The sequence below is a fragment of the Xyrauchen texanus genome, chromosome 19 (assembly GCF_025860055.1).
Source record: "Xyrauchen texanus isolate HMW12.3.18 chromosome 19, RBS_HiC_50CHRs, whole genome shotgun sequence".
In the NCBI taxonomy this organism is placed as follows: domain Eukaryota; kingdom Metazoa; phylum Chordata; class Actinopteri; order Cypriniformes; family Catostomidae; genus Xyrauchen; species Xyrauchen texanus.
This window is the reverse complement of record NC_068294.1, coordinates 34,212,535-34,233,687: the sequence shown is the minus strand read 5'-3', so window position 1 is coordinate 34,233,687 and position 21,153 is coordinate 34,212,535.

Below are 21,153 nucleotides of genomic sequence, written 5' to 3'. Positions count from 1 at the left end.
TGTCCCAAAGCCCGCCAGAATGGGCGTGGCTAGGGTGCATATAAGCGCAGTTCGTAGGCTGGACCCTGATTTTCATTGAATGAAGCGAAAATCGCCGTGGGCGCTGAAAGCATCGGCCAGCTACGCAATACTGCTCCCTCATCTAGAGAGAACCGAGGTTACGTGAGGTAACCGAGACGTTCTCTTCACGAGAGGTTCTTCGTGATACGTAAGCTAGCTTACGCCACGAGAACCCGTTGTCAACGCCGTCGCGCCAAGCATCCACTGCATGAGCCCCAGGGGGTGGGGGACCCGGGGAGCCCTTGTGAGTGGGGAAATAATATTTGGCCGGCAAGAGTGCGGGTCAGTGTGTGTGTGATACATAAGCACATAGTGGGAAGGGAAAAACAGAGCGGCGGTGCCGGTCTGTGTGGAATGTGTCCCATTAGTGCAGCTCACCAGGGGAGCTGTAGCGTATTAAACCGCTAGTAGTTTTGCCTGCAGAGCGGGCACTTCCAGATTGTAAAATCTAACAAAGGTGGAGGGGGAAGCCCAGCCCGCTGCCACACATATGTCCTGAATGGAAATCCCGCTGGACCATGCCCACGAGGAGGCCATGCCTCTGGTGGAGTGAGCCCTAATGCCTAACGGGCTTGGCAGGTCTTTCGACGCCGTACGCGGCAGCAATAGCGTCCACTATCCATCTAGACAGTGTCTGTTTCGAGGTGGCGAGACCCTTGGTGCGCCCTCGAAGAAACGAAAAGCTGCTAAGCTGCCTGAAAGAGGCGGAGCGCGCAGTATACAATCTCAGTGCTCTGACTGGGCAAAGGAGATTTGTGTCGCGTTCAGCTATCGGATGCTGGCAGAGCCGATAGGGAAATAATCTGTGCTCTGAAAGGAGTACCGATCACCTTGGGGACATAGCCGTGTCTAGGCTTTAAAATGACCTTGGAGTCACTTGGTCCAAACTCCATACACGCAGCGCTGACAGACAGCGCGTGAAGGTCTCCCACACGTTTAACTGATGACAGGGCAGTCAGAAAAACGGTTTTGAGTGAAAGGTATTTCAAATCCACGGATTCAAGCGGTTCGAAAGGGGGCTTTCATAGCTTCGAGAACTACAGAAAGATCCCAGATAGGAACCGATGGGGGCGGGGGGTTCATCCTTCTAGCTCCCCTGAGGAAGCGGATGACCAGCTCGTTTTTTCCCCGTGACTGGCCGTGCAGGGGTTCGGCGAACGCCGCGACGGCCGCCACATACACTTTGAGCGTGGATGGGGATCTGCCCTTATCCAACAGCTCTTGTAAAAACACGAGCAGTGACGACACCCCACATGTCCGTGGGTCCAGGTCTCTGTCTGTGCACCATTTTGAAAACACCGACCATTTGGACGCATAGAGTCTTCTCGTGGAAGGGGCTCTAGCATGTATGATAGTGTTCATTACTCCTTCTGGCAAAGCGACGGGTAGTTGTTGATCACCCACGCGTGCAGCGCCCAGCGCTCTGGGTGGGGATGCCAGATCGTGCCGCGAGCTTGAGAGAGGAGATCTGCTCTCACTGGGATGGGCCACGGGGCTGTCAGTGACAGCTGCGTAAGCTCCGGGAACCATGTCTGATTCTCCCAGCGCGGGGCTATGAGGAGCACCGAGTGACGCGTTTCCCTGATCCTCTGCATTACCTGTGGCAATAGCGAGATGGGAGGGAAGGCGTAAAGCGGGCGGTTGGGCCAGTCCTGGGCCAGTTTCTCGCTTTTCGAGAAAAATACTGGGCAGTGAGAGTTCTCTTCTGACGCGAAGAGGTCTATCTCTGCTCTGCCGAATATTTGCCATAATTTCTGGACTGTTTGAGCGTGCAGGGACCATTCCCCTGGGGGAACATTGTCTCTGGACAGTCTGTCTGGGCCGTCGTTCAGGTGGCCTGGCACGTCGCGTCGCCCTCAGCGGCGCAGGTGGCACTGGGACCAACTCAGTATGCGTTTTGTCAGATGGAAGAGGTTCCTGGATCTGACACCGCCCTGACAGTTTAGATAGGATACCACAGATCTGTTGTCCGAACGGACCAGGACGTGGTGACCCTGAATGACCGGGAGGAAGTGCACGAGGGCGTACTCGTCCGCTATCATTTCCATACAATTTATGTGAAGGAGCTTTTCCTGAACTGACCATAGGCCGAAAACCGGCGAGCCCTCGCAGACCGCGCCCCAACCCGTGTTGGACGCGTCTGTCGAGATGACTTTTCGGCGAGATACAGCTCCCATCGTCACTCCCCGCTGATACCATTCGGCCACTGTCCAAGGCTGCAGAGCTGATATACAGGTCTGAGTCACTCTGATCGGCTGGCGGCCTGTGGCCCACGCCCGGCGAGACGTGCGGGTGTTTAGCCAATGCTGAAGCGGGCGCATGCACAGTAAACCCAGCTGAAGTACTGCTGCGGCTGAGGCCATGTAACCTAACACTCTCTAACACTCTCACGGCGCGCGCCGTGTAGATAAGCGAGCCGTCATTGCCACAGAGTCTAGTTCTATTCCAAGGAAGGAAATTGCCTGACTGGGCTGTAGTGAGCTCTTGGTCCAATTGACTGCAAGACCCAGACTGTTCAGATGACTGAGGAGAACTGTTCTGTGAGACAGAAGCTCCGTATGTGACTGTGCCAAAATCAGCCAATCGTCCAAATAGTTCAGAATTCGCAAGCCCTGACTCCGCAGGGGTACGAGCGCCGCATCCATGCACTTCGTGAAAGTACGGGGTGCTAAGGACAGGCCGAACGGAAGGACGGTGTATTGATAAACCTGACCTTCAAGGCTGAATCTCAAGAATGGCCTGTGACGGGATTTATCTGAATCTGAAAATAGGCATCTTTCAGATCGAAAGAAATAAACCAGTCCCCTGGCGCATTACGCGCGAGGAGTTTTCTGATTGTAAGCATTTTGAACGGTCTTTTGCAAGCACCTTGTTCAAAACCCTGAGATCTAATATTGGTCTGAGGCCACCGTCTTTCTTGGGGACAAGAAAATAACGGCTGTAAAACCCCGACTCAGCTCAATGAAGGCGGCACTCTCTCTATGGCCCTTTTGCACAGAAGGTTTGCTATTTCTGAACGAAGAATGCAGGCTGCTTCCGTGTTCACAGTAGTTTCGAGCACGCCCTGAAGCGGGAGGGCGGCGATCGAACTGTAGCAAATAGCCCTGTTTTATTGTGCTTAACACCCATTTGCATATCCCTGGGATAGCTTCCCACGCTTTGAAGCGTAACGCTAGAGGGTGAATGGCCGAGTCGCCCTGATTGCCGTACACAGCGGGCTGAACAGAATGTGTGAGCCGCTTATTGTGCTTATGCATGACTGCTCGCAGACAGCAGGGACATGCTATTCTGTGAGTGACTTCCGATTGAGATGAATGGGGAAAGAGTCACATCTGTTAAGTGATGCTTGAGAGCATAGTCATGGGCACGGGACTTACACATAGAGAGGTGTTTGCTGGCCGTGTAACAGAGCGGGCTGAGAGGGGACGCACGACGGGCTTGTGGGCTGCTTATTGACTCTAACACTCGAGCGGGCTGTGCCCGCTTTATGTGAGTGTGCTCTGATAGGAACACGGGAAGTGTAATGCTTGTGTGTAGGGGTGAACACTGGATTGTGGGCACATTTTCTACACATAAGACATATTTGCTCTCTGATAGGGACACGGGAAGCGTAATGCTTGTGTGTAGGGGTGAACACTGGATTGTGGGCACATTTTCTACACATAAGACATGTTTGCTCTTTACAAGATCTTTTTGTGTCACCGTGAAAATGGCGTTTGAGTGCAGGCAAGCGGGTAGTAACACCGGCTTGTTGGCTGCTGAATTCACCACTGTAGTAACCTGAGAGAAGGGGACTGACAGGGGGCGAAGCTTTGACGGTGGTCCGGCCGCAGCGGGACTGAGCCGTCGTTTTTTTTCAACAAAGCTAGGAGGACTTCGGTTGTTCAGGTTTCAGCGCAATCTTAGGCCGAGGCCCGCGGGGGGGCGGCGGTCTGCGGCGGCTGTCTGAGCGCGATCTGGGGCGGCCGCCCTGTCGACGCTGGGAAGTCTGGCTTTGTTGAGCTGGGCGCTGTGAAGATGCTCGTGCAGGAGGCTGGTTACGTGGGCGGCCTGCAGAGGAGCTAGCGCGGCGAGGCAGGAAGAGATTCATGGCTTGGGTGGCTTTCTGGACTTCAAAACGGTCAACAATGCCACTTACCGCGGAACCGAAGAGACCGGACGGAGAGAGCGGCGTTGAGGAACGTGGAGCTCAGCTTCTCCCATGTCACTAGCGTTAGCCACAGGTGTCTCTCGGTTACAGTCAGCGAGGCCATGCACTTCCCTAGGGCTTGAGCTGCAGCTTTGGTGGCGCGAAGGGCGAGGTCCGTTGCGCTCCTTAGATCTGTAACAGCCTCTGGGTGCCTGCCTTTCTCATCCCATTCCCGAAGAAGGTCCGCTTGGAGGATCTGCAAGACGGCCATGGAATGCAGAGCAGATGTGGCTTGGCCGGCGGCGGAATAGGCGCGGCCAACACAGGCGGAAGTAGTTCTGCAGGCCTTAGACGGGAGCACTGGCTTAGACTGCCATCTCGCGGAGGGCGGGCAAAGGTGTGCTGCTACCGAATCCTCGACCGGGGATGGAAGAGTAGCCCTTCGGCGGCGCCGTCCACTGAAGCGAGAGAGGTGGAGACGTGGGATCGAATCCTGGCCGAGAGAGGCGTGTTCCACGATTTAGAGAGCTCGGTGTGGAGTTCGGCAGGAAGGGAGCGGCCGGACGCTGGCGCCAGCGCAGTGACGGCTTTGAAGAAAGCAGCCGTCGAGTCTGTTGGGAGCCTGCTCAGGGGGCGGTGACCACTCGAGCCCGAGGCGGTCGACGGCCTGTGTGAGGAGGCGTATCAGTTCCCCTTCGACTCTGGCGCGGGTCCTGCTGGATTCCTGGGCCGATGAGGAGGCTTGTGACCACTCCTCGCTGTCCGAAGCCATGATGGAACAGCAGCCCTTGTCCTCCGCCTCGCTCTCCGAGGTGGCAGCAGTGCGGCCACTGAGAGGGGTGCGGCATGAACCGCAGGTGCGAGGCATATTTAAAAAGACGCTCGTGCTCTTTTGTGAAGTTCACTGAGGAACTAGTTTGCTTTAAAAGGATACGTCGCCGGATGGCGTAGCTCGCAGGATGGCTGAAGGTGGCGGCGGCCGGCTTCTTCGAGCGCTGTCCAAGCTTGCTTGATGCCCCTCGAACGGCGACGCGGCTTCTTGCAGTTTCAGGGATGCGAAGAGCTTCGCTGAAGAGATGAAAATCAGGGTTCCAGCCTACGAACTGCGCTTATATGCACCCTAGCCACGCCCATTCTGGCGGGCTTTGGGACAGTGAGCGTGCGGGCGCTCTCATTGGAGCGAGTTCACGCAAGTTCGTCTATAGGCTGCAGCAGTTGCCGCAGAGCAACCAATGAGCTCGCTAGCTAGCCCGCTCAAGGTCTGCAGTTGCTGCACTGCGTTGACAAATGATACAAAATTAAGGATCATTTTTTGGCTTCAATATCTCAGAAAAGATGAATCTTTCCCGTAGCGTAAGCTAGCTTACGCAATACGAGAGAACCTCTTGTAAGAGAACACAGATTTTCCTTCCAATAATATCTCAAAATTTAGCTTAATCCTGACTCAACACATACCCAAGAGCCAGTTGCTAAAAAAAACAGGAATTCTTCCTTTAATTTGATTATGGCTTTGTGGTGAAGGCACTCTGACTTAGAAGAGCAGAAGATATTTAAAAACTCAACAGATGGAGGAGGCCATTGCAACGGGAAGGTGATGCAGGGTGTCACATCCTGGCACGAGAGACTGGCAACCAATAATCAGCAGCTATGACACACACAACACTTCAATGACCCTAAGATGTAAGCGTGACTAAAAATACTGCAAGGAAAAAAGGAACTATAAATAACTTAGCCATGAGAGGAAGGAGTGGATTACTGCAACAATGAATCACACACATGCACACTTGGACCTTGAAGTGACTGGGGTACAAAATTGGTACCAGCTGTCCAGCCAGAAAATATGTTGCTGCGGAAAGGCAAAAATTTCCAAATGTGAGGAATTAATCATTTACTCATAAAATCTGGCCACTTAAGTAACCTCAGGCTCTCTATGTATTTGCTTCCATTTAAGTGTGGTGATTCTGGCTCTTCCCTTGGAGTCCAGTTCTGAATGGGAATGCTGAGCTGAGGTGGAGATGTGAGATCCATACCATCTACATTCCAGGTGGTTTAACAGCAAGTGACACGGGCAGCTTAACACAGTTTAAACCCATATCTGCCGCTGAAGGAAGATATCTTTCAGAGTTCACTGGGTAAAATTCTTTACACTGAAACAAATGTTAACCTAAAAATTTGCTTCAAATGGTAAAAAAAAAAAATATTAATGAACATCTCTGAATCAACATGAATGCATTAGGTTATACCAATAAAACTATTTTATTTAATTTTAAAGGTCAGGTAAAAATAGTTCTTACAGTAACAATTTCAGGTTAAAATGTTTTAGTGTAACAGAGTTCTGAGTAATATTGAAATGGAGACACCATATGTAAATAAACAATTTTTTGATTTCCTTACAAATATTTACCATGGTAACCATAGTTTCAGCCAAAGTGAGATGCTACCCAGTGTTAAGGAAGCTACTTTTAAATGAATTAAACTACAGTCAAGCTAATCTTTAACAAAAGTTAGCTACACTACAAAATACTAACAAAAAATAGCAAACTACATTGAAGCTATTTAAAGAAGGAAATATTTTTAGATATATAACAATCAGATAATATTATTTAATTCAATTCAATTGTAGAATTCAATAAAATTAGGGTGAAAATTTGTTTTACTACAGTAACCATAATTTAACCATGGTAATTGTAGTAAAACCATAATCAAAAAATGAACCATGGTTAATACAGTCATGGTTACTACAATATTACTATTACTTTATAATATTACTAAAACCATAGTTACTATATGGATGCTAGTAAAACAATGGTTAATTTGATCAAAACCATTGCATTAGCCAAAAACCCATGGTTAATTACTATGGTCATACTACAGTAAACTATACTAGTATAATAGTAGGCTGACAACATTAAATTGAATTTTTATACTGACTATAAACTACTAAACTAAAAAACACCCTATTTTATATAACTGAATCGAAATATAGTGGTAAACAGCAGCAATTCACAAAATATTTCTCTTAAAAAGAAGGCAAAGTCCCTTTAGGGCTGCACTGGGCTCTAGGGGATCAGTGAATCATTTATGTGAACCAAAATAACTGACTTGCTGAAACACCAAAATACATATAAGAGAAAGAGAGACAGGTAGAGGGGTTTAGGTAAGTATGATTGATTTCTCCCTCGGCTACATATGCAACATAATGTGACGCTACACTGCTAATTGTATGAAAATATTGCCAATTTTACATTCACAATTGTAAATTCTGAGAGAAAAATCAAGCTTTCTTTCAGAAAGATGTTCAAGAATTATCCTTAAATTCTTTAAAAATATATAAATAATAATCTGATAGCAAGTAATACTCTTCTGGTGTACTGTTAATAAGATAGTAAGGGTATAAGGGTTTTGTTGTAACACTTTCGTAATGTTTTTTGTTGTTGTTTTTTGTTATTAGTTCTTCAAATGTTTTGTGTTATTCATTAAATCATAAAAAGAAATACTACACTATTGTGAAAATAACAACTGCTGTCACGCTACCGAAAAATGCTAGTAGATCCATTTTATGTGTTTTAAAGAGTTACAAGTGTGCCTTAGTACAATACTAATCTGAACTATATCAAGGCTCTGTGACTCAGTGGATTCCTGTCATAAGAGTCAGGTTCAACGAATGACTCAGAAACCATATAAAAGGGCTTTACTGCTGTGTTATATCTAGAGTTGACCAAAGCCTTTCATTTCAAGCCACTAGCTTGGCATACTTTTCATATCATAATATTTTACTCACTTTCATGGCATGACAAAGTATAGAAAGGCTACATACACAATTACACAGTATATTCTGAATAATTCTGTGTAAATCTAATTGGGTCAGAGGTAAGTAGTTACGTTTGGCTTACTGATGCCTCAATGAGAGGCATCAGTAAGAATGAGAATCTGGCAGAATATCATCATATCTATGACTTACTCACAAACATTCCTGGAAAACGCAGGCCTGATTCCAAAGAAGAATGTGTCACACGTCTCTATTTGGTATTTACAGTGGAACAGTGGAAGGTGACATTATCTCAACACTTTTTCCCTGAAAAAAATTATAATAAAAATAACAATCACTCTCGTTCTCACACACACACACGGACACACACACATTCAAAAACATTGTAGCGCATATGTGTTTTTGGTTTATGGGTCTAGAGTGCTCTGCATCCTGTATAACTCAGAGAGGACTCTGTTGACACTACTATTTTATATAATTCAATAAAATATCATTCAGAATCTCTGGACTCTTGTATAACTTGAAAAGACACATCTGTTGACCATTGATCTCTCACATGAGGCCGTGGGGAATAGGTTCAAATACATGCTGCAAAACCCCATAACATGAATATCACAGTCATGGTTTGATAAAGCACTGCAAAACTTGCAGATTTAGGTTCTGTTTAGTGACCTGCAAATAAAAATAATACATTCACTACTCTGTATGTTTTTTCAGTACTTTTGTAAATAACTTCTAAAATTGATCATATTCAGTTGCATTGATCTGAGTCATAACCACCATAGACACTGAGGGGGATATATCCCCCCGTATGTACAGATAAGTGATTGATAGATATTGGTTTGTAATGACAGATTCTTAAAGGTGCACTCGTCAATTTGTCCTCATTAAAAAAGTTTTACTCCCAAACAAATAAATATTAGAAGACTCCAGTGATATCAGTAACTGTAAAAGCTGTTTTATTCCACATGGAGAGTGTCCCCTTATGGGGCAGCCATGTTGGGATCACATGACCAGCAAAATACTCCTCACCTAAAGGTGCTGTAGCAATTTTAGCTGTTCTAATTCCATGAGACTAAGGCATTGGATTAGCCATGCCCACTCTTTCCAAAACCCTACACTCCAAAGATACAAAATTAGCCTTATTAAGATCGACATCATGCAGAAACGATTGTTAAAACCAACAGCAGCAAAATAGCGCCCTCAATTGACAACTGTTATGAACAAAATGTCTTACAAATGGCAGAAAGTCTCAATAATTTGCTGCAACTACAACACTATGAGAATGCACAAAATCATTGACAGGTCAAAACATTTTTGTTTGCTGAGTCTAGAGCTGTCACAAATCTTACAACATTTATTTCAGTAATATCTCTCAGGGAATAGGACATTTATTTGTGTACCTTTGCATGAAAAAAATTGCTTACAGCACCTTTAATCTCTGTAACCACACTGTTATTGGACACTTTTTTTATTAAATGATTAAATTTATCATGGTAACCTGTGAATAATGAATTTTTACAATAACACTGGTCTCTGAAAACGAATGTGTTTGAATGATGCTGCGTCCCTAGGCATCTGTGTAAGTCCAAGATGACAAATTCCAAACATTACTGAGTGAACCTTTAAATGTTTACAACTTCCCTCAATCTTGAATATTTGTGAACATCCATTCATATAGCCTTCTAAGAAATGTTTCACATTAAAAGCTGTATATGATCAATGCTAGATTGGCTAGGTCTACAGATGTTTGGGGGCTAAATGTTAGGGTCACCTTTCATTTACATTTACATTTATGCATTTGGCAGTCACTTATTACAGAGACAGTCCCCTTGGAGCAAACTGGAGTTAAGTGCCTTTCTCAAGGACACAATGGTGGTGGCTGTGGGGATTGAACCAACAACCTTCTGATTACCAGTTATGTGATTTAGCCCGCTACGCCACCACAACATGTATTGAGAGGCTCCTGGTGTTTCTGTCTATGTATGATTGTTCTTATTAACTCAATGGGTTATAGGCTGCAATTTTAAAAGGTAAGTCATTTCAGAAGCAGAGCAAATTATTCCATTTTGATGAAAGATTACAAAGACAAACATTATGTTCTTCAAAATTACATGCCATGATGAATCATGCCTAATAAGTATTAAGAAACTTTGGGGAAATAAATAAATATCTTTCTTTTGATAGCTATGCCACAATGTTTGGATTAAATGCCACTAAGACTCACCTGAGGATCGTGTGCTGATTGTAAAGGTGTTTAACGTAAACTGTGCTTCTTATGGAGAGAAGATAATTTGTTGCAGCTCTTGTAAATGAATCAAACAACAGGAAAAACATGCACGCTTCAAAGCAAAAATACAGAGAGAGGTTGACAATCATTCACAGTCACAGTCAACTGAGGTTAGGCTGTTCACCATCACACTCAACACCCCCACAGGCCTACACACCACCACCATCGGCCAGGGTAGAGATGCTGTTGGCCACACCACCATCCTCCAGGAACCAAAAAGCAACAGCCTTGAACCTCAACAACTGCTCTGTCTTTCCCAGATTCACAGCACTAAGAATGTGAGAGCAGCAAATAGCTGGAGAGGAAGAGATGACAGATGGCCATTCTTAAGATAATAATTACCGCATAATTCTCACTGCTATGCATGTCTCCACAGCACCAGGACTCCCACAGAGAAAGAGAGAAGACAGGAATAAATAAAGAGATAGAGAGGGACAGATAGATTGATGGAAACAGGAAGAGTAAAAAAACCTGTGGTTCAAATTTCTGTAAGCACAGACCGATTTCAGCTGAAGAATTTTTGACTTGGTTTCACCATATTTACTGTTAGATCAGTCTGAAAATGTGCTACGTAACATCTTATTTACAGGTTTCATTCAAGACAAAAAAATATTATTTATCACTGAATCAACCGGAGTACATTAGGTTACATCAACAAAGCTTATTATAAGGATTAGATCTGGTCAAAATACTTGCTTAAGGTGACAGAAAACCACTTTTTAGAGTGCTGAAGGGCTGAGCATGTATGGCATATGCTGTAAATATTTGCACATTAAAAAAACTTCCACAATCACAGACTACCATGCTACTTCACTACCTGTATATAAAAATATTAAGATATACATACATTTAGATCGCCTTTTCTTCCAACTCAGATGCAAATTTAAAAATTATCTAAATAAATTTCTATTTGCTATTTATTTCTCTTTTTTAAATGTAATCCTGTTCTTAATGTAACTTTTGCCTAGAAATTCATTGCCTAGTGTAACTCTGTCAATAAAGAACTTGATTTGACCTATCAAAACCTTTAAAAAATAAAAACAATTACTGTTGAAGGTTCTAAGATTTGTGGTTTCAAATCAAGTTTCAAAAGTTATCACTGATCTCTAACAGAATGGAAGCCTGAGCTTGATAAGCCCCATACGTCTGTATAGATTCACTCGACTACATCATAGTGAGCTATGGGAAGTCTGTTGGTCAACTCCTACCAGGAAACAACCTTCATTGTAAGCTTTCCACTGGAAGCAATGATAGATGATGAACTTTCACCCCTAGGTCAGGAAGCCAAGTGACTCTGACATGTCAGTACTTGCTCTGCTTGATTCTTGTGGCATCTGATATCAGAGTTCTCCTTTATCAAGACTTCTCTTTCAAAGCTGTGTCATGCACTTATTAGTGGGGAAAAAATGCTAGGAAACACTGCATACTGCCTGACTAATAACCCCCATTGCAAAATAGTGTCAATCTTGATCTGTTTATAACTACCATGTATAAACCGCACTTAAGATTCCACACATAGGAAGGTTGCCCCTTTATATGCTGACACAACAAATTAGAAAATTACTTTTGCACTTTGTATTGCTGGCATCTGTTGGACCCTAATGGACATGGTGGTACAATGTGGTAGCTTGAGGAGACAGTGTCAAGAGCACCTCAGATGCCATAATTATGAGGTAGCATTCCCAGAATTCCTATGGAGGTTTGCCTCTCTGGGATCTTTTTATCTATCTCGATGTCCAAAATTGCTGCCTTTGGAAAAACTCGAGATTTGCCAACAGGCAAAGGGGAAAAATAGATAAACAAAGGTCTGGGAGATCAAGATTACAGTCAATTTCCTTGAGCCTTGGTAGAACACTCTGTTAACAACATTACCATCATTATTGCAAGGATGATAAACTTTTTATTGAGCTTTTATATCATTAGGGTGTCTTAAAATGCATTTTGGAATTAGGTTGATATGACTGACCTATCATTATACAGAGCCTGCCTGGTCTCTAATCAGGATTTTTTTGTCCATCATGACCATTATGAAATTATAACTCTACATTGAAAACATTCTTGAAAACCTTCTGCTCTGAGCTGATGTAAAATTGATGTAAAAGCCCATGTTTAATTGTGCCAGCTGCAGAACATTTCTCTCTTATTTTAAAGCTGAAGTATGTAACTTTCAATGTTAAAATACTTTCTTGCTCCTAAATATGTAGGGACAACTACAAGTAAGCCTTATTTTTTAACCTACTAAGAAATTAGCAGGTTCATATTTCTCGAAAACTGTAAACGTTGTTCCTGTGGCGCTATTAAAAATATAGCTTTTTTTGGTTTGTGCAATCTTAGCCCTGCACAGTAATTACACACTTCCAACATGATCACATCGGAAGTCAACATGTTTTATCCAAATGTTCCGGTACTCCGACAACAGCTGTCAAGCGTCGATTTTTAAATCAGTTCAAGTGTGTTTACCTTTTTTCTGTGGTGCAACTGAAAGCATTTTGCATAAGCAGCCTCAAATGCACAGACCCAACATTGAACCAAGAAGAAATTGCATCCAAATAATCAATGACAAGCATGATTGAGGCAAGCGCATTTTCACTCTCAATTTGCATTTTTACTCCACTGACAGTTAGTTTAGGGTTGGATTTTGGGTGGACGGTTAATAAGATATGCATTTTTTCCCATTATTACATCCCTTACGACTAAAAACTAAACACTTTATAACTCGTTTTTAATGCCCAAACGTTCAAAAACACTTTCCGCTTCGGCTGGGTGGTTTAGCTGAAATATTTTCAAACTACTGTCGCCGAATTCACAGTGGGATCAGTCTGACACTTTAGCTATAAGTTTTTGTATATGAAAGACTTTATTAAACCTGTGTGATAAATCTTCATTTAAAATTTTTGAGGACAAGATGGGATTGGTTTAAAATTGGATTAAAAATTCATAAAGACGTTAGCAAGAATTTTTTTTTAACTTTTTTTTTTTTTTAAAGGAGGCAAACAAGAGTATGGTTGTTCTTAAAGCGAAGAAAAAAAATCATGAAGTCAGGTTTGGAATTTCTGGGCTCAAGAGCAAATTATAGAATGCTGTTTCAGAGGGACAAAAATAGAACTGAACAGTCTACACCCACCTAGATTAGAATTAAATGTTAAAATTATAGAAGCTATTATTAAATACCAATAACAGCACACAATATTATATATATGACCTGACTATAATGTCAATGTAAACAATTAAAGGTATATTTCATCCAAAAACCCACATTTCATTTTCATTAACATTCTGCCTTACGGTCATATGGATTTGATACAACATGAGGGAAAGTGAAATATGACATACTTTTCATTTTTTGGTGAACTATCTCTTTAACAATTTAGTTTCACATACAGTTGCTAGTCATTTTCAGTCATTAATTGATCAAAAAAAGTTCAATAAAATAGAGGACTACATATTTTGTAACAATTTTGCTGAGTTTAACAGTAATTTACCTGGTGGTGACGTACAACCGAGCCATGTTTACTCAAGGTACACTATATTAGGCCACATCCACATTAATAAGTTTTTGTTTGAAAACGCATATTCTTCTCTATGTTTTGGCTTTCTGCCCACACTGAGACAGCATTTTTGACAGCAAAAGTGCATATATTTAAAACAGGCATCTTCGCATTGCAGTGTGGACAGGGAAAACTGAAATATCTGAAAGCTATGAAGTATTTGTTGTCATGTGACACAGTCATGAGATCCATTCAACCCAAAACAATCAAGATGGCGTACTATGTTGTAGTGGCTTTGTTGTGCCTGCAATTCACTTTGATAGCATTGTTAAAGATAAGTGTTACTTTGTACAACCTTCACATTGCATTCCTTCAAAGTAATCTGCAGAATTGCTGTAAGGTGATGGAACACGAGGACAGTTGTGTTTCAGACCACACATTGTATGCTGCTTTTTTGCATGTGCAGTAAGGGGATTTAAGATTTTTCATATGTTCCAGTGTGGACAAGCAACTTTTGGAAAATGCTTGAAAACTGCAAATGTATCAGATTAATGTGTATGTAGCCTTAGATTAAACAATCATGACACGGTTGATTGACTTTAACTTAAACCCTCCATTCAGAGCTTGCATATCATTCATTGGTGTTTAGAAAAGAGTTGTGAGCAGGGGAAGGTGCAGGAGAAAGGATCAACCATACTGCTGCCTCACAAAAGGCCTGTAAATTGATTCAGCCCCCTGTTAAGCCTCCCCTCCTCCAGGCGGGCAGCAGAGTAAAGTGAGAGTCTGCTATTTCCCTCCCTTCCAGGATCAGAGTAACCCCCCGCCCAGTCACAAAGGCAATTGAGGCAGTTGAGGAGGCATCCATGTTGCATTGCCAGCTTGCACATGTCAACTTAATTTATAGCCATAAAACACACACACAGACATAAATGAACATCATCAAATGCTTGAACCACATTCTCGACACAAAAGTAAAGGATAGGGTGTAATAATTTCTTCGAGCAATCCCTAAAAGTTGTTCATGTTACCAATGTACTGTAACTGTCATGAACATTGTAAATCCTGTTTGAACAAGTTTGGTGAGAAAAAAAATCACAGTGACCAACAATGCAGCATTTGTTCACCTTTGCATGCACTGGATTTTTGCAAAATGAGTGGAAAATTACAGTGTTACTTGACAGTTGTGTTCATTCCTATTTGGATTTATATAATTCTGTCAGCAGGGTATATGAAAAAAGAAGTTCTGTCTGTTCTCAAAACAGACAGAGACTCTTCAATCTTACTCAAAATGCTCTTTTCTGAGTTTTGTCAATTACTACACCATTTGGAGGCTACACATCATCGAATGTGGGTCACGAGCCACACAATCGTCTCTTGATTGACAAAGAGTAAATACAGCCTTCAGGGAAAAGGTTTTAATGATCCTCTGTGATCTCAGACCCACCACAATATGCTATTCATCTCTAATGAGAAGTACTACAAGTGTGTCACAGTCCATTGGCTTGTTGTCTTTCATCCTCCACAGTGATACATTTAGCATCCTTTGGGTGCACTGTTATGGGATTAAATGGAAATTAGTATAATCCAGTAGAGGCATCAATTGCCTCTCTGAAATGCAAATCTTTCCTTACATAACAAAAGCTTTCCCCTAATTCATAACACTGATCCGAATCACTCCCTCTTGTTTTCCCTCCAGTTCTGCAGGTTCTATGCTCATTATGGGCACCCACTGAGTCACATCATTGTCCCGCCTCCCACATCGAGAGTGTGTCGATCCCAAAGCATTCCAGAACCGAATGACATCACCCCCTCTCCTGATTGATAGAGCAACCAAGGTAAAGGGTCACATGGCAGCATCAGTGGACCTCATTTACTTCTCACTGAGTCTATTGTGCTGCAGTAGGAAAGCCACACGGACTGTAATGAGCTGAAGGGTTGGCTGTAATATGCCAACACTGCTGCGATATTAATCACAGCATAAAAAACACTCTATAATAGCACATTGTTCAAGGCCAGTGAAAGCTTGGGTCCAAGGCACTTTTTTCACACATTTGGAATGAAAGTACATTTTTGGCGCATTTTGCTCAGCCTGTAAAAATGCTCTTTTCATGATTCAGGTGAGTTACACACCAGAGCTTTCATGTTTCATGTACACTTGCTGATACGTTGTGAACATATGCGCGCACGTTTTTTTCTCACTGTTCCTGGAAGAACCCCTGAGGTTCCAGGTGTCCTTTGCTTCGAGCACTTATGCTTCTCTCTCAATCCATCTCACTGAGCTTCCCATACCGTCTCCATTTCACTCGGGATCACTCTGAGCCCCCTGGAATGTGGGATTAATGGCCCTGCACAAAGTGCAGGCAGTTTGGGTTATGCAAGATGACTCGTACTCCCCAGCTTCGCACAGCACATGTTCCTTTATCAATAACACCAAATCAGCATGGTGTTAGTGGCACATAAGGAATTAAGATGATAGAAATCACTGTATACAAACTCATTTTGTAGAGGGACTAGAGATATCAGTGGGGGATCCTGGCACATCCCAATAGAATTAGCAATGCAAGCAAAACAGAAATATATGCAGTTCAGTATGATGCGTCACATTTTTACAGGTACATCACTGTGCCAAGAAGGAATTAATAAGCACTCTTGGTGTCAACTCTTGTGCAATCTGTGAGCAAGGCTGGCATTTTCAAACACACCATGAAAGCAAGACATACATTGCACATTCTTGTATGATTAAGACATTGGTAACACTTTACAATAAGGTTGTATCCGTTAACATTTAACTACATTATTTAACAAGACCTAACAATGAACCATACTGTTACAGCTTTTATTTATCTGGATTAATATTAATGTCAACATCTACACATTCATTTTTAAAATCAAAGTTACATCACATTAACATTGGTTAATGCATTATATAGTAACAATCAATTAACAATTGTATTTTCATAAATTAACATTAACCAATATTAATAAAAGCTGTAAAATAAACTAATGCGTTAACCAATGTTAAAATGTATGCATGGTTAAAATCCCCGTATATGTTTATATGATTGCCTTTAATAAGCAAGTTGCGAGATGACTCTTTTCTTTTACATTATGATGTAGACGTCACGAAGTAACAGCATGGAAATAAATAATTAATTTTCTACAATATTAGTACATTTTGGGCGGCCGAGACAAGCTTTTACGCGTCTCAAAATTATAAAACATACAGGTAAATCCTCACCAGCACTCTTTTTGGCGCGCTCCAGTCGTCTGTGTGTAGTGACGCGGCATTAAGGGGTTGCGGTCTGTGAACGCGCGCTGATTGGTGGAGAATGAGGGTGTGAGCGCATCACGGGCTGGCTTTTCTACAGACCCAGATTCAGTTGTAGAGTAGTAGTCCACGCAGCGAGGTAGGCACAACTTTGCCGCGTAAACTTTGCTCACGGCTTCAACCGAGAACTTGATCTCCTAAAATGCCGTAGATTCTCAATAGAGCGGATAGACCTTATTATGACTAGCGCCTTTAGTTTGTTGGCAGGAACGAGGCTGTGAGGGCTTACAGTCTCTTTAATGGCATGCACATAGAAAGCTCATATAAAGCTCATAGATCACTAGTTTAACATCTTAAATGTTTTCTGCAGTTTTTTTGTTTACAGAAATTGCGTTTTCAATGTTTCATCAGCTAAACGATCAGCACCTAATTTAAATAACAATACAACCCATTGAAAAGAATGCAAATCTGTCTCCTCCACAGCCTCATTTTTATTCCCGTCAAAAAACAATATGGCGCTACTCTAAATAAGGTCTACTGGTCGATTGAGTGGCTGTTGAAGCCATGAAATAATTTCTTAGTAGTGACATTTCCTGAAAAGCAAGGCTTAGTGAGCTAAATTACCAGATTGTGTTATTTATAGGCTTTCTGTTGTGCATAATTACACCAATTGCATTTGAAGTGCTTAAAGCCATAAGCTTTCAACAGTTTTATGTTCCCTTCATCACGAGAGCATGTTGACCAAATGTTTGTCTCCAGCTTCAACATTGTTTATCTATTTTTCTTTTGCCTATGGGTGGCTGCGCAAGAAACAATTTCAATTCTCAGTAGTCTCAGATCCTTGATGGATGATCTGCATCTCATTTCAGCCATATATTTCTCACATGCAATGGATCTGCACGACTTAGTAGTAAATCAAGCCAGATATGTTCTGTGTAATTCTCTTAAAATTTCATAATTAGAATGGGTATTTAGTGAAATCTGACCACAGTTATGGGACAAATTTGCTACATGGATTTAATTGGAGAAGTCATTGGAAACAATATGAAACAAGACTTTACCGAAAGTCTGAAACAGGTTGCAAAGAAACCGGAGAGACAGCTGACACATCAAAACAGTTTCACATGGATGCCATGTTTAAATATCAACCCTCTCAACACACTATAAAAGTGAACCTCTCCTGAAACCATATGTAAACTTTTTTTTAAAGGACCCCACATTCTAGCCACTGGGTCTGTATATTTAAGAGTCAGATGTGCACACTTCTTGTCTATGTGTCCAAACCTTTTGTGCTGCTTTGTCAGAGTATGGCAGCTGCCTAGAGGGAGTGGTTTGAATGATGCAATCCCTGCCATCCATTAGCACATTTTTCCTGTTTTATACATGTATGATGTTGCACTATACAGCTCTGTAGATTGTTTAATTTTCAAAAATTAAAAATTTTAAAATAAATAGGTTTTCATATTCATCTGCTGCAGTCACCAATATTCAGGCAACAAGCAGAACATCGTCCATGGCAAATTTATTTTTTAGAATTGTGAACCTTGATGCAAGATATATATAATATGTAATCATAAATATTAGGGATGCGCCGATGTATTGGCTGCTGATATTTGTCGGCCAATTATTGACTAAATTAAAACCATCTGCATATTTGTAATAAGCATTAAAACGCTGTTATGAAAAACTGATGGTTTATTTATAATTTATTAGTGTGAAACTTTGTAAAAACTATGTGAATTCAAATGCACAATCCAGAAATAATATTAGCCACACTATGTAGAAGGGTCGGCACTCTAAAGAAAATGTAATATTTATTTATTTTGTCTCGTTTTCATGATAATGCGGAAACAACGATATAAAACAGTTGTGAAAGTGGCACCAATAGGCTACATGATGAGGGAAACCATCCAAAACACTTTGAAACCAGTAGACTTTGACTCCTGAGATATTGCTATGATCCATAAATACTGATTGACTGAATTAAGATTGCAATATGGCTGTGTGCGATTACTATACATTAAATGGTTGCTTTTGAAACAGCAAAAATAGAAGTGCAAAAAGGTTTTAGAAGTACAAAATAACATTTTTACATATTTAGTATTTTTTTTTTAATCTTTAACATGTAGCTTTCTGTAGTGTACTGAGTTTTGTGACTATTCCAACAAACTTTATGTTGATTTAAGTGAAAATGTTTTTTTGGGGTATTTCTGTTGATCTGTTTAAATTATCTTTATAAGAGAATGGGAAGAACATGCATATGCAGTTGTTTAAAAATAATATTTTTGTATTTAAAAGAAAAGAGAAGTGACGTCATTCGTTCACCAATCGGATCTCACTCAAGTTCAGAACAGCTTTGGACTTGAGTGAGGCAGGTATGTTGTAACTGAGCTCTGTGATTAAATATTGAAATATAAGAGATTGGGTTAGTTTTCTTGTTAATACTTGTACATGAAGTGTTGTAAGAGTGGATTAAGTCACTGAAAGTATTTTATTGTCATTAGCTTTAGATATATTCGAATTTTGCGTTAATGAGCTCTTAATGAGATGGTTATATTCCCGCCCGCGCGCCATTTTATATGCGGGTTTCTTTGTTAATGGGTTTCAAAAGATAACATAAAATTGTGGATAACGTTCATAAAATATCATGCAGTTGAATTTTGTATGGGTATTTGTTGTTTTGTGCCAAATGCATGTATTTGTAACCGTATGTATATTTGAGATGTCGAGTTATTGCAGTTAAAAGTGTTGTAGGCAGGAGTTAATTTTTCTCTTCTCACACTCCTCACAGAGAGATTGCGGAACTGAGGGTGTGTGTGTGTAATTCCTGTCCTCTGTTAAATAAACTGCAGGTATGTAATATACAGCAACTAAGATGTTACCACTATACGATCACATGATATAAGAAGAATCTGAATGTAATTTTATTTTCAGCAAATTACATTTTATTTATATGAAACATTTCATTATATTGAGATTGTTTTATTGAATATTGTCTTTCTGGAATGTATGCATTTGTGTTTGACATGTTGTGAAAATTATTGAGAAGAGTCATGTTTAAAGAATTAATTTGATGTAAGTTCAGAACAGCTTTGGACTTGAGTGAGGCAGAGAGATTGCAGAACTGAGGGTGTGTGTAATTCCTGTCTTCTGTTAAATAAACTGCAGACGTTGTCCGCCAAAGACAGTGGTGTCGGTGATTCCTTTGTGAGACGAAGTCCGCTACAAAATTGGTGCCGTGACCCGGATCAAGGAGATCAGCCATAGCAGATTGTCGGGAGAGAACATTCTATCTTCATTGACATCACCAGTAATAGAACTTTGGGGGTAGATAAGCAGTGTGGCTTAAATATGGAAAGTTACAGGTTTACACACAACAAAACACAAGAACAAATGTCAGATGCAAATGTTAATACTGCAAATGTAACACCTGTTTGAGTAGTGGGGGGCATTTCTAGTTCACCTAGGTATTCTACTGGAATGGGGAGAAGGGCTCAGTTGTATAGTATGCTAGAGCATAGTGCGGCAGATACCCCTGTACATTCTTCGACTAGCAGCAGAAATAAACAAGGCATAAATAGTGACATGCTGATGCCCCATAGTGAACGAGTATGCAACTCCCAAGAGAGTGAACAGGTGAATCAGATGCAAACAATGGCAGATCTTATGAAGCAGCTGGGTAGTGAAATAGGGAATCAGATTGCTGCAAGCCTGGCCTCTGCAGGGCAAAATAATCAGAGAAACCTTGCAGATGCCTGATTTGTCAAATTTGAACTTAATTGTAAGGCATCAAGACATTAAAGAACCACCAACCTTTAGAGGTGACAAAACAGATCGATGTACCATTGGTGAATGGCAAGAATTGATGGAAGCTTACTTAAACAAAAAGGGCTTCACTGCATCAGAGCAGGGCCAAGAAATTATTGATAAGCTAATGGGTCATGTATTCGCAATAGTCCCTTGATTAATGTGACTAGAGACCCACATATCGTCATCTCGATTCTGAGACAACATTTCAGAGATGCAATTTCCTCCACAACACCTTTTGAGAGACTTTTATGAGACCTTACCCAAGCAGACAGAGAGTGGCTTAGACTACTGGATCAGACTTAACAAAGCTGTTGACTTAGCTGATGAGTGCCTAAAAAG